General features: G+C 30.7%; 1 long non-coding RNA gene across 1 annotated transcript; it reads left to right on the top strand.

The window, feature by feature from the left end:
- The first annotated feature begins 13,036 nt into the window (after positions 1-13,036).
- LOC101490742 (uncharacterized) lies at positions 13,037-14,640 on the top strand. The gene is made up of 2 exons (XR_190081.4): positions 13,037-13,169; positions 14,264-14,640. It is a non-coding gene; the product is annotated as an uncharacterized lncRNA (long non-coding RNA).
- Positions 14,641-15,322: the final 682 nt, after the last annotated feature.

Here is a 15,322-nt window from a genome sequence, read left to right as displayed (position 1 = left end):
TACATGTGAAGCAACACACCAATCATTTCACAAGTTACTTCTTTTCCTCTAAACAACATCAATGTATCACATTCTTCATTTTCATATTCTTTCAAAGACTCACCTACTATTGGTAGTCCTATAGCTAAACATACGTCACTCGGAGTAAAATTAACTCTCCTACCTCTAATCATAAATCCCCCACTATGTCCATCCCACCTACTAGCCAACTCCGACAATAAAGCACCAGAAATTTGTAAATTTAAATAAAAAATAGAAACCCTAAAAATAAAAAATCCTAAACGGAGAAGCAAAAATAGAAATTCTAAATCAATAACGAAAAACCCTAATGATACAGAGAAGTAAACTTACAATGAAAATACAACAAGCAAAACCGAGTGCATAGATCAAATATGGAGCAAACGAAGAAAACGGCAGAAGATCGGCAGAATTGAATGCATCAAACGAGCGAACGACAGAAAAATCGGATGCAATCGACAACGACGAAGATACAAAAACAAAGAAAACAATATGGAGAAGAAGAGAAGAAGATGGAATGGTGGAGAACAAGATAGAGAAACATAGAAGATGGAGAAACAAAGAAGATGGAGAAGAGAGAGAAGAGATAGAAGAGAGAATGAGAAACAAAAGGGTTTCTGATGAATAGAATGAAAATCACTAAAATGACTAAAATGTCTCTAAGTATGTATACGTCTTTATGTTTGTATACGTATACGGTATATGTGTTTGTATATGTGTTTAATTTTGTATTTAAATAACATTTCTCTTTGAATAAATGTTGTATCTTTATTTTGTGTTCCAATACCTCTCATCTTTAGTCGAATCATACTTTTTTGTATATATATTTGAGTAATATTGCCTTTTTCTCGGTTTTACTATGAGATTAGTACGTGCTTTGGTGCTATATGATATATTTTAAAGTCATGGACATATTTATTTTCTCATTTTCACTTAAACGTTTAATAAATGAATGTTCCTCCATCATATTGGGTAATTAATGATTATTAACTCTACAAATTATTTTAATTATCCATCCTAAATTATTTTTGAACGATTTTTATCTAATCTTAAAAAGTAACTATGTTTTTTTTTACTTTGAGTCGAACTATTCATAGACTGATATGTTTCACCTTTGTCATATATAATCTAGGATTAATTTACGCCACCCTATGTATATATATTACTCTACTATTACTATATATTCTAAACTTAGGTTAATCTCATGCAAGCATTGTGCTAATGTGGTATCCTTAAACAAATTCCCCCTCTATTAAAACTTTATCATCCTCCTTTAATACACTTCTTTTTAAAGTTCTATCTAATCTAATTAATAACTAAACTTGAGTTACAAAAATAGTTATTACTTTCTTCGTTATTATTGGTGGTCTATATCTATTATAATATATTAAAATAAACTTTTAATTCTATTGAATGACACATTACACACTTATGTGTCACATTATAGCATTTGTTCCACATCACTTATATTCTTATGTGACACCCTTCATATGCCTCTACAATTTATCTCACACATTTTATTTTTCAATTTAGCTTTTACATCTCTCACATCATCATATACATATGTTGAGAGCCCACATACCAAAAATAATTTTACCATCAAAACTTCTCATGAAAATAATTTTAGTATCTTCTGACTTTAATCAACTTTCATAGCTCCTCCATTTTTAACTTTGTATATTATTAATTGGTAACAAAATATATCATATCTTAATTTATTTCAAGAATCATTCTTTCCATTCCTTCTTAAACGTTGACTTTTGAATATTCACCTTAAATTAATTGATATTCTTCCATTTAATGGATTAATATTTTATTTAAAATATTTAAAAAGAGTAAATTGTTTTAAGCTTTTAATTTTGAGCATCAAAATGTTAATTTACTAGATTCAGACAATTGAAAAAAGAAGAACTAATCAATCATGGCAAAAGTAGATAAGAAAATTAAAAGTGAGAGAATAGTGTTATAGTTAAAGGGAGATAAGAAACGCAATTATTGACACTTTTATATAAACATCTATCATGTTTATTGAGAAATTAACTAAACATAGAAAATACTGAAATTCCCCATTTTTTATTAATCTAAAACAAAAGATACAAAGTGTATATATAGAAGTATATAATGTGCAAGTTAATTGCTGACAAAACTAACAACCAACAAGTAAGGCTGGTAACTAACGAAACAGATTAACTAAATACAAGATGAATGAAAATTCAATATCACTAATAGCCCTCCATGCTGGATAATGTAAGTTTAACATTCCCAGCATGGAAAATATAGCTAAAATAATAGCAGGCTCCAATGGTTTAATAAATAGATCGGCTAATTGATTAGAAGAGGTAATTGGAAGAAGATGAAAATACTTAGATGTTTTGTGCACTCATGAAAGTTCAAATTCATTGCGATGTGGAGAGTAGAGTTGTTGTCCCAGTACAACAAAGTATGTGAGCCAAACCCCGCTGTTTCAGAAGATGAACATGAAATAATGGTTAGGTTCTTCAAACACCACAAAATCTGGATGAAAATGGATTCGACTTGGGAGAGAAAAGTTTTTAACAAAAAATATGATCTTTGAAAAACACTAAAGTGAAGTTTAAATAAGCACATAAAAGAAAGAAATCAAAACTTAGTTTTTAACGAAAGATAGACAAAGAACAATTTTTCAAAAGAACACGAGCAATAAAATCAAAGACAAGATAACACAAAACAAGACATAAGATACGTAACGTGGATAAGAAGTGGATAAGAAGAGAGTACATAAACACAAGATGACAAGAAAAGTCATAAAAGAAAACACAAACACACAAAATGATGTAAAACTATTTTCTAGACACACAAGGACAATGAATAAGATAAACAAGCAAAAACATATTAGGTAAGACCAACAAGTACAAAAAAAATAATGAAATAAATTGCAGAATACCTGACCGATGACGGACAACGATGGTTTAGAAAATTTGTTCTTACTTATGTCTTACCAAAGTTTGTCAGTATTTTCTTTCAGATGATATTCTAACTAGATGCAAAGTTAGTTTGGTTATGATCATTCTTTTTTTTTGAATCATTAGATGCATTCCTTTGTTCTAATGCTTTGATTTTGTAGATGTTAGTCACATATGATGAGTCAAGAACATTATACACCAAATGCAAAGATATTTTCCTTGAGGAGGTAGAGGAATGACTTTAGACCTTGTAGTTAGAGGATTGCCAATTCTAATTTTTTTAGGTTCTGATAAGTCCATGAGTTTGATCAGATGATGACATATTTAAACTCATTTGTTATACATACTTCTCTATGGAGGGATCATATGATGTTCTTCCATAAGAGATTGGACGTAGCTACCAGTTTAGTGGTGAACCAGTATAAATCGTTGTGTACTTTCATTCTTCCCTTTGCTTGTTTGTTCTGCTAATTCATTACCAAATTTTTATCTATAAACTTTTAAATATTAAAACATAATTCAACCCCCCATTTCTTGTGTTTTCTACCTTTAAGAAGGGCAAGACACCTTTCAAAGCTAACAAAAAATAATATAATCTATTTTGCAAATATCCTTAGAAACAAAGTTGAAACACCATTCATGGTACTTGGATAGTGAATGCTCACGACACATGATAGGAGAAAAGTCTATGTTCCAAAACCCGACCTTCAAGGATGGAGGATTTTTTAGATTTGGAGGAAATCAGAAGGGTAAGATCATAAGGTGTGGCATAGTATAATGATTATCTCCCCTCTATTAAAATATTCTACTAGTAAAAGGAATATGCATAACCTACCGAATATAAATCAATTAAGTGACAATGGTTATGATATTGTCTTCAATCAAAATTCATGTAAGACAATTAGTCAAACATATGGATCTATACTTTTGACTGGTTAGAGAAAAAACAATATTTATAAAATAAAGTTATTAGATTTTGAAAAGCAAGAAGTGAAATGTCTCATTGTTAGTGAATAAAGAACAATTGGTCTGGCACAAGAAATTAGGACATGCCAACTTGAGATTAATCTCAAAGTTGAAAATGATTTACCTAATCAGATTTTTTCCAAATTTAAAATACGAGTTAGATGTTCTTAGTGAGGCCTAACAAAAAGGGAAACTGGTTAAATCATCCTTTGCCTCAAAGAATGTTGTTTCCATGTTTAAACCACTTCATTTACACATTGATGTATTTAGTCTAGTAAAAATAACCTCTGTTAGTGGTAAAAAGTATAGACTCATTGTTGATGACTATTTCAAGTGGGCATGGGTAAAGTTCCTTAGACACAAGACTGAGTCACATAAAATCTTATCTACCTTATGCAAATAAACCTTTCGAAAACTTCTATGAAGATAATTGTATTATACACAATTTTTCTTCTCCTAGAACACCTTAGCAAAATGGTGTTGTAGAAATGAAAAATAGACCTCTTTAGAAAATGGCACTCACCATGATTCATAAAATGAATGTTGCCAAACATTTTTGGGCAGAAGTAGTACAACTACATGTTGTATTATGAATATAATCTATATAAGACATATTCTAAATAAGAGACCTTATGAACTGTGGAAAAGAATGAAACTCAACATTTCTTATTTTCTTCAATTTGGTTGCACATGTTATATTTTGAACACCAAATGAATTTTGGCAAGTTTTATTCACGATCTCAAAAGTGTACTATTTTCGGATACTTAGAAAGATCTAAAGCCTTTAGAGTATACAATAAAGAGACACTAATTGCATAGGAATCAATCCATGTCAAAGTTGATTTGAAATAAGTTGACCATAAAAAGTCAAAGCTCGATGACAAATTTGCAGATTTACGAATATCAAAGGAACCAAATGAATAGGAGGAAGCAATGAAATTTCCTTCTAAAGAATCTGAAGAGGTACCTTACAATACAAGAACAAGTAATGCACAACTACCTAAAAATCATGGCCATCAATAATCTAAACCTGAATGGAAATACAAATCTTGTACCCATTTGTTATCAAGTAATGAGATATTTAAACTCATTTGTCTTACAAACTTCTCTAGTGGAGGGATCAGATGATAATCTTCCATGAGAAAGTTTTGGTCATTTACTTGCAGTTCAGGCTTCTTTGAGGATAACTTTGTTTTATAATTAGTTAAAATATATCATTTATGGATCAAATCAAATGAAGTTTTAGTGATCTGATGAAAGGGTTACGTTGAGTGAGATGTTTCATTACTAACCATTTCTTCTAAAGGGTTACGTGCACATTTGATCATACATCATAGATCATTGAAGTTTTAGTGAACTTCTCCCCGTTTAGTTAGTTTCATTGTTGATATCCATTGTAATGTTTTCATTTCTTTGCATTAACTGTTATGTTGTATCTATTAATACTATTTTCTATTAGAATACAAATTTTAGTATTAATATATTGACTATTCTCACTTTGACTATTCTCACTAATTGACTTACTCTGCCTTATTGAAGCATAAGGATTTTGTCCAATTTTTTATTGAAGAGTTTTAAGAACTACAAAAAAATAGGATAAAATTAAGAGAATTTTTAGAACGTATTTAAGTAGATCTTTGAGAAAGAGACAAGAAAGGGAGTTTCAATCTGCTGTTAAAAATTAACCACATGCTGAGGTATTTTCTTAGATAGTTTTAATCTAAGATAATATCTCTCATATAGATGTGACTTTGAGATGTTTACTCTGTTTTGAAGGATACAATAATTTTTTTTTTTTTTCATTTCTATTCTTCTCTTTGAGAATTCATTTATCTCAATACAAATATATTGTTTTATTACTCAAAATGTCATTGAAGAGTGATTACACAAGAACAATTAACACATATACTCGCTTTATAAAAAGATACTATAAATTTTTTATTTTTTCAAGAAAATACTCTAATAAGGAGATGCAACAGTCATTTGAGAAATAGATGTTATACTAATACATTTTTATCCATTATTCAGATAGCAATTACATTATTCAAGAATCAGTTTTTGTCAATCTAGGTCTTGAAAGAAATTTCAAATAAAAAAGAAAATAGAATTGATCCAAAAACATACACTAAGTCACACAATTTCACTAGTATTTCTAGTAGTAAGAAATTTTTACTCTTTCACGTTAAATGTTTCAATCAAGATACTAAGCTTTGATACCAATTGAATGTGCTGAAAAACACAAGAAATGAGTTTTGAATTGTGTTTTGAAATTTCTGAAAATTACTTGAGTTGCTTAACCACAAGATGTATTCTTTATCAAATCATTCAACTTATCATTATAAAACAGTTCTAGTAAAAAAAAATTGAATCATAAATAACTTGGATTATAGTAATAGAGGGAGAGAAAAGGGACACAAGAATTTTTATACTAGTTAACAACAGCCTGTTGCTACATCTAGTCCCCTCCTTTTAGAGAGATTTTGTCTCAGTGTAATCGGGGATTTAATCCACTATTTTAAACAATAGCATCAAGTATTATTTATTCTACCTCTTCATACTTTGAGTATTCTTATTTAGCATCTCTAGGTAGTTACCATTGAAACCCTTTTCAACTTTTTGGAAAACTGTCGTTGAGGTTCATAAGTATTTTTATACCGATTCAGGTACCTCTTATGGGCGAAGGAGATGTTTCCAGTAATGGGTTGATTTACATCAGTTCTAGTTTGTGTCTGAATTGACACAAAGTGTGTTTCTAGTATTCTAGCTCTAATTGAAAGGATGTTACATATCAAGTCATATATTAATTCAAGTGTATGTTACATATCAAGTCATATATTAATTCAAGTATATGTTATATATCAAGTCATATATCAATTATAATAACTCTCTATTGAGAGAATTTTTCATTCCTTCTTTTCTTTTGATATGTTTTAAGCTTTTACATAAATTCTTCTTAACACCTTTCCTTTTTCATTTTTCTCTCACCCTTTGTTTGATTGATCAGTTTCTACTTAAATACTAAGAGTTCGTTGAGAATATTACCTTTAGAGATCTTCTTACCTTTTGATTGATTGATTGGTTGTTTTAATAGATTCAACAGAGATACATTGAAAGCAAGTTTATCTAAGTCAAACACAACTTTGACAAATTCTTTAGAGTCACCGTGAACTTGTTTAGTATATGAACTTATTTAGTATATTATCTTTCTTTGTTAATTAGAGGATTTTACTTAACTTGTGATTTATGTATTTTAATGCTTTGATTCAAACTGTAGAGTATCTTATAATTGTTCACTACTAGAAAAACTGAAATTAGCGTTGGCCAAAAGTCCACACTAATAGGCCAAAAGCCGACGCTAACGTTGATTTAACATCGGATTAGAGCGGTGTCGGGTCTATGCTAAAACGGTCGAAGCTAATAGATAACGTCGATCAAATGACATCCGACGCTATATTAGTGTCGGTCAGACCTACTCTAAGTCGACACTACGACCAAAAATAGAACATCTGACGCTAGTTATATCCGTTGATACGTCATTTGATAATATTCAATTGTGTCGGATGACCGACGCTAAAGTTAACAAGTTGTAGTCAACAACAATAAGTAGCGTCGGCGTTACTGACGCTACAGTTAAATAAAAAACAACTTTATTTATAATACATCGTCGGTTTGGCCGACGCTAGGGGGTCAACATTGAAAAGTCAACACAACCGTTTTTCATCTTCGTTGGGTAGCTCATCCTGCTCAACAAATGTCTCATTTCCCATGTTAGCGTTCACATCAAGGACACCTTGATAAGGCCTAAAAGCATCAAACACCATTTTATCCATTGCATTAATTTAGTCGTCCTGATGCACATTCCTACTACTAGTCGAACCACCCCTTGTTTCAACCATTGGCTTCACTTCTTCGTGTTCAGTTCAAATTCGATAATTTGGTTGAAATCCATCCCGGTACAAGTGAAATCTAACACTAGTTGTTGTAGATATCTTAATACACTTGTATTTTATACACGAACACCTTATCCCTCCCTTAGATTTACAAATCGGTTGTTTCAAAGTCCTCTTCACAAAATCTTTAACACCACTAACATAATCCTTTCTTCCTCTCCCTGCCTCGCGACACTACATCTCTTCTTCCTTCTCCCTTCATCCTTTTTGTTGCTTTCTTTTACTTCAAGAAAAGAAACCCAAGGCTTGGTGGGTGACAAAGCAAAGAATTTCTCAGCTTCATTCTTCCTCTTTGATTCGAGAACGAAGAAAAACGGTGTTAGGGGTTTTCAAAACCGTTAAACGCAAACCTCTACGTTTCTTCTAGATCTAAGCTTCGTTTCGAGAAGAGATAGAAGGGAAAGTTGCTCACCTCCACGCTACGGTGCTAGTGAACGAACTTTGGAAGCGACGTCGCGAAGAGAGATTTTATCGGAATTACTCGCGGTACCGTATTCGCTCGTTAAAGCTAATGTTAAGGTAAGAGCTCCTTCCAAACTTTTAGTTTTCATTTAGAGACTTATCTGTGGTTGTGTGGAAAAGAAATTTGTTAGGGTTGAAGTGTTGATTTGGGGAAAATGAATTTAATGCTTTTGTGGGTAAAATTCTAGAGTTGGATTTTGGTGATATTGATGAGTGTTTCGTGAAAAATGAATTTAACTCATTTATGTGTGGTTTTGAGGAAATGAAATTTGATGTGTTTGAGTGGCGGGTTGTGATAAATTTGTGGTTGTCGTGTTTGACGTGTTCATAATCAATATTTATGAATTTTGAGATGTGTTTGTGTGGATTTTGTGGAAAAATGAATTGATGTGATTTGGTGTGAATTGTGGATTGAATTTGAGAATATGTCTGAGTATGTTCTATGTGGAATTTGAAAATCATTAGAGTTAAACGAGTATTAAAAATGAGGAATCTTGTAATATCTCTGTTTACTTAATGTTTGTCGTCAAAATTGTTAGAGTTAAACGAGTATTAAAAATGGGGAATCTTTTAATATCTCTATTTACTTAATGTTTGTAGTGAAAATCGTTAGAGTTAAATGAGTATTAAAAATGGGGAATCTCTTAATATCTGCATTTACTTAATGATAGGTGACACCATGGTAACTGTACTGACCCGTGATAGGTGGTACATTTACGATTTCCGCTTTTTCTTTTAGTAAATCGTGTTGACCCGTGATAGGTGACACCTCGGTAAACTGTACTGACCCGTGATAGGTGGTACATTTACGATTTACGTTTTTGGTGAATTGTGCTGACCCGTGATAGGTGGCACCTCGGTAAATAGTACTTCGGCCTGTGATAGGCGGTACATTTACGATTTACGTTTTTAGTAAATCGTGTTGACCCGTGATAGGTGGCACCTCGGTAAATAGTACTTCGGCCTGTGATAGGCGGTACATTTACGATTTACGTTTTTAGTAAATCGTGTTGACCCGTGATAGGTGGCACCTCGGTAATTTAGTACTTCGGCCTGTGATAGGCGGTACATTTACGATTTACGTTTTTAGTAAATCGTGTTGACCCGTGATAGGTGGCACCTCGGTAATTTAGTACTTCGGCCTGTGATAGGCGGTACAATTATGATTTACGGCCCTTCGAGGAGGGTTTTGGTTTGGAATTCCGAGTCCATGCATTTTGGCATATACGCATTGCATTAGGGTGCTTGGCACGCGAGTCGTGTTTAAATTAAGATTATGATTGAGTGTTTGAACTCAAGTTGCCATGGTGATTGTGTTATAATTGCCAAGTGTGGATGTTTTGGAATTATGTGTAAGTGTGATTGATTGCAAAACCTTTTTGAAACTCAAGTTGTCGTGGTGATTGTGCTATAATTGCTAAGCGTGAATGTTTTGAAATTGTGTGTAACTGTGATTGATTGCAATACATTTTCGAAACTCAAGTCATCATAGTGATTGGGCTATAACTGCTAAGGTGATTGGTTGGATTTGTGTGTAAGTGTTGATTGATTTCAAAACCCTTTTAAAAGCTGAATTTTGCTGTTTTTCTGCTGCTGTCTGATGTGTATTCGAATACAGACTGTTGTATTCGAATAGAGACTGTCTGTTTTGCTACTGACTTACTGTGTAGTCGAATACATACTATTGTATTCGAATACAGACATGCTGTTTTTGCTGCTGAATGCTGAAACAACCTTGTATTCGAATACAACAGTGTTGTTTTGTTAAAAACTTCATTTTTCGACTTTGTTTATGCATGTTTGGCATATGGAAACCCTTTTAAGGTGCATGCTAAGTTGAAAGGTTATTTTGTGTAAAAACTTAAATGTTATGTGTTAATTGTTAATTTTGGTTGGTGACCCTTTACAACTATTGTGGAAATTTGGGCTTTGCCGTCAGATGAGAACCAGGACCATCCTACTGGTTAGTACCCTGTAGATGGGAAGGTAGTTGGACATACCTGTTTGGAGCTGTGTTAGGAGGATCTTGCGGGGCGCGTGAAGATCATCTGGGATGTATAGTTTTTTGTAGAATGATCAGATTAGGTTGACGTATAGGGACTATATGTCTTTCTTTTTGGGTTGTGTTTATTTTAATTTGGAAGACTGTACTTATACTAATATTGTCTGTTTGATATTTTATTATGATGGGGTCCATGTACCACTTTTTGAAGTGTAAATACTTTGGATTCGTATTTCAAAAACTATTCTGCTGCTTGTAAATTATGTTGACTTATTTGTCGTTGTGTTACGACTTAAATATTTATCCAAAAGTATTTTCTTCTCTATTTCTTTGTTTTTATGAATTTGTTTTGAAAAAAAAAATACACCCGCGCTGTTAAAAATCGGGGTGTTGTAATTGTGGTATCAGAGCTTTGGTTTGGATTTCTTTGGGGATATGGAGTTTTGGTTATAGATGTAGGTCAGCCTGTAGGTTGGGAGTCGTTATATGATCATGCGTCGGGGTAATTGGTCTGAGTTGTCAGATCAGGGATAATTATTATGTGTTGATATAGTTGGAAGTTAGCTTTCGAATTATTCGAAGTGGTGTTAACACTCTTTTTGATGTTGGTTTTGGGGAAACACTACCTCCAAGAAGGAATGACGTTGCAAGAATGAACGTCAGTAAGGATGATCAAATGGTTGAAGCTACGAATAACATGGATGTTTCCGCTGTTGCACATACAACTGCAAAGACTCTGCGGGATCTGGAGAAGAGGAAAAAAGAGATCTGTGCTATTGAGTCAAGAGGATGGAAAGATTTTCGTCGTTACCATCCTCCAAAGTTTAAGGGAGACGAGAACTTAGAAAAAGCCGATAAGTGGATTCAAGAAATGGAAAAGATCTTCGTAATGACGGATTGTCAGGCAGAGCTGAAGCAAATCGTGACGGCATGGAATTTATGAAATGGTTCCAAAGACACATAAGCTATGTGTTGGTGTTAACTCGAAGATGATGAGTATGGATGGAATTAACATTAGACTAATAAGGGATTTCAAGTAAAGATCTAAGTGGAGGACTTTTGTTAAGAAAATTATTAGATGTTTTCCTGGTAGATTTCAGGATGAAACTGGATGGGGTCCATGTACCACTTTTTGAAGTGTAAATACTTTGGATTCGTATTTCAAAAACTATTCCGCTGCTTGTAAATTATGTTGACTTATTTGTCGTTGTGTTACGACTTAAATATTTATCCAAAAGTATTTTCTTCTCTATTTCTTTGTTTTTATGAATTTGTTTTGAAAAAAAAAATACATTCGCGCTGTTAAAAATCGGGGTGTTACATCTACAAGCAATTTTTATTTATAAATTTATAAAAGCTACCCCTTTATTGGTTAATTACACTGCCCTCTCTTCCATATTTTTTTTTTGTCTATGCCGTCTCTACCCTTTTTGTCTCTTCTCTCTTTCCTATATTTCTCCCTCTCTCATCTATTTTTCTACCCTCACTCTTCTATATATCTATATATCATGTTTTAGGTCTCTAAACTAACATTATGGAATTTTTAAGTAAATCTTTAAAATAAAAGATTGTAAAAGATCCTTACACTATTTTTTTTTTTAATTAAATCCCTTTATTACAGTTTCATTAACAGAAGAACCTATTTTCAAAATATATATTAGTTCAGAATCATTATTATAAATTATTTTAGTTCATAGGTTCATTTAAAAATTCCTAAATAGTTTAAAACTCCAAAATATTTATAACCTATTAACATTGTCAAAGAGTCAAATTAAGAAATGGAGCCAATTGAAACCATTTGCGAGCTCCCTGTATTTATATTAGTGAACGAAAACATAAAGCTCCTTTTATTTTAATTTTTTCTGAATTAATCGATTTTCCTATTATTTTAATCAAAATTTGATTATCGATTTGTTTAGGATGATATTTGGTGAATTATACCATCTTACGTACCCAATTCAAGTACAAATAAATGTTTAATCATTCGATTGTAAAGTCCAAAGAGATATAAGTAATCTTACTTTTGCGACTATCAATTAAACAAACAATTTCAATCTCAAATGATAAACCACATGGAAGTGATTATTACGTTACGGAAATTGTAAATAAAAATAAGAATTTAATTTATAAAAGAGGGTTTACATTATTAAATCATAACCGATAAATTATTAATAATGTTTTATCGATTATGTAAAAAATCACTTATATAATTGATCTTCATCGTAAACGTATTTAAGGGTGTCTTTTTTATAAAAAAACATTTTCTATTTGGAGTTTTAAAAATTTGTTTAAATTTTACTTATTAGTTAAAGCGGTAAAACAAACTTTTGAAATGAAATTTTTTTATTTGTTAATAAAAAAACAAGAGACTTTTAAAATGAATAATTTTTTACATTTCTAAAATGTGTTTGAAGTCTTCTATGTATTTTTGTTTTATTTCAATTGTAAAAAAAATATGGTAATTTAGTGTTGACTAAAAAGGTATATCTTGGATTCAAATCCAAGCACATTAATTATAACATTACTACTACATCAACAAAAGTTCTATATCTTATTATTATTGAATAGGTTTTATATAGTGTGTGAACAAGGGAACAATAATTCCAGCAATTTATAATTAAATATTCACTAAACAATAATGTCAACTTAAATAAACTAAAATATGGGAAAGACCAAGCATACCTTCCGCGTTATTGAGAAGACCCTCCTTATTATAAAAACCTGCAAAACAAACAACAAATTACTCACAAAATTTTCTTCAAAGTGGATCTTCATTCCAAGTTTTGAAGGATTTGGTAACAACAAGTAGGTCACACAAGAATTTTCACGGTATATTTTAGCTTGTATTTGGTGTTTTATATTGTTCTAGATCTTTATTTTTCAAGTTCTATTATGCACATGTTAATATGATGATGAGAGAAAAAACGATATTGTATGTTAGACACTTTGATCGGTTTATAATTCACACGCAAGAGCGAAATCTCGTATTAAATATGAGATATGATATCCAACGTAACAAAATATCGATATTTATTAGTTGTACTAGATTTTACGGATCACTTTCATGATTCTAATTCTATCATATATTAACCATTAAATGGGTGTTTTATTTCTTTGGTTGGTTTTGAATGGAAAATTTGAATTCAAAACTTTAAAATTATATACTAATAAACTTTTACTACTTGAAGTAACCAATAAAAAATAAAACACTATTTTGTTGAATGTGGAATGGATATTTTGTTTTGTTGCTTGTTATTAGATTTAATATTTCATTGACCCATTGTTTGTTGGTCAATTTTTTATGTAATAAGCATTTGGTAAAACTCAAAGGTATGTGAACATTAAGAGTTTTGGAAGTTCAATAAACTAATATTTTCATATATACTTTTGTACAATTTCCCATTTATTTCATAAGTAAAACTTAGGCACCGATGTACAGTGCTTTAGACAAATAATTTTAATTTTTACAGTTAAAAATAGAGTAAAACGATTACAAACTACTTCGGGGGAGTGAAGATAACCATTCAACCATAAAAAAATAAATTTAAAAATAAATAAAAAAATAAATTTGTCAGAGAAATAACAAAAATAAAAATAATATTACACTTAAGTTTTTTCTTAATTTTATTACTTGTGATAACGAGTATCACATTTAATATGATATAATAAAACTCATCTGTTGCTGAATATATATTGTTATGTCTTTAAATCTTAATAAGTTAAACGTTCTGTTTTAAATTCAAATAAAAAAAAAATCAAAATTATGTATTGCTATAATGTTTATCAAAATTATCAATTATATTTTTCTATTTAAATATATATTTCTTTCATTCTCTTAGATACTGTTATATGAAACCTATTACTAATTATATTTGAATTATATATTAGTCAACTTATGATCTATCTATCTCTTATTTGTGCAGAAAAACTACCAACACAAAAAAAAAAATGCCAAATCATTTTAACCAAAAAAATAAGTCTACAAAGATGGGCTCAATGTTTGGTACGACACTAGATAATCAAATTAAATCTGTATTCAAGATGGCTCCATCTTCCATCCAAAGCTTTGATATAAATGTAGATAACAAAATCAAATCGAAAATTGGTACGAACTCATCTTCCATCAAAAGCTTTAATTCTGGACTAGATAACAAAAGGTAAGAATTAGGTATGGTGCTTCAGGCACATACTTCAATCATTGTAATTGGTACCGACCAGCACCAAATAAGGAACACATTTTGTATCATGTAACATTTATCATGTCTAAAATAAATGGAAATAATCAAATATTCAAATATTAGAGATATATTTTGTGTGGGTGATTTTCTTAGAACTTTACACATTCAGCTATATTTGAAAAAAATTAATCAGTTCGAACTTGTTAACTTCACCGTTCCTCCAAGCCCATTATCGTTTCCAAGAAAATACCATAATATTCTCCACTATAGTAGAGATGCCAAACACCGAATTGAAAAATATAGTAATAAATATACATAGCCGTGTCAAACATATACAATCGTGATAAGTAATAAAATGTAAATAAATATTATTCCTACTAAGATTTATTACTAATAGGTCTCAAATATTTTTAAATTAGTTAGTTTTATAACCTGAATTGTTCTTCGTCCCCATTCTTTAGTTCTTTAACCATTTTACTTTTGTCTTAAAACTTTTGTTCTTTAAAAAAACCAAGATACAATTAATAATTTTTTTCCTTTTGTATACTTAAAAATCCAAAAATATATATTAAATGAATTCTATTTTTACTTAATGTATGAAGGGTAAAAAAGATTAAACATACATAAATTTATTATTTTATAATATGTGTCAAATATCAAAAGAACCAAAGTTCATGGACAGAGAGTATCTATTTTTTCTTTTTGACAAATCAATAAATTATAATCTACCACAAAGGTACTTGATATCAATTTCGACAAGGTACATAATCATAAGAAACAATTAGTCTATATTTTAGTCTTCCG

The sequence above is a fragment of the Cicer arietinum genome, chromosome 6 (assembly GCF_000331145.2).
Source record: "Cicer arietinum cultivar CDC Frontier isolate Library 1 chromosome 6, Cicar.CDCFrontier_v2.0, whole genome shotgun sequence".
NCBI classification, from domain to species: Eukaryota; Viridiplantae; Streptophyta; class Magnoliopsida; order Fabales; family Fabaceae; genus Cicer; species Cicer arietinum.
The sequence above is the reverse complement of the archived record's forward strand: the minus strand, read 5'-3'. Positions and strand labels throughout refer to the sequence as shown.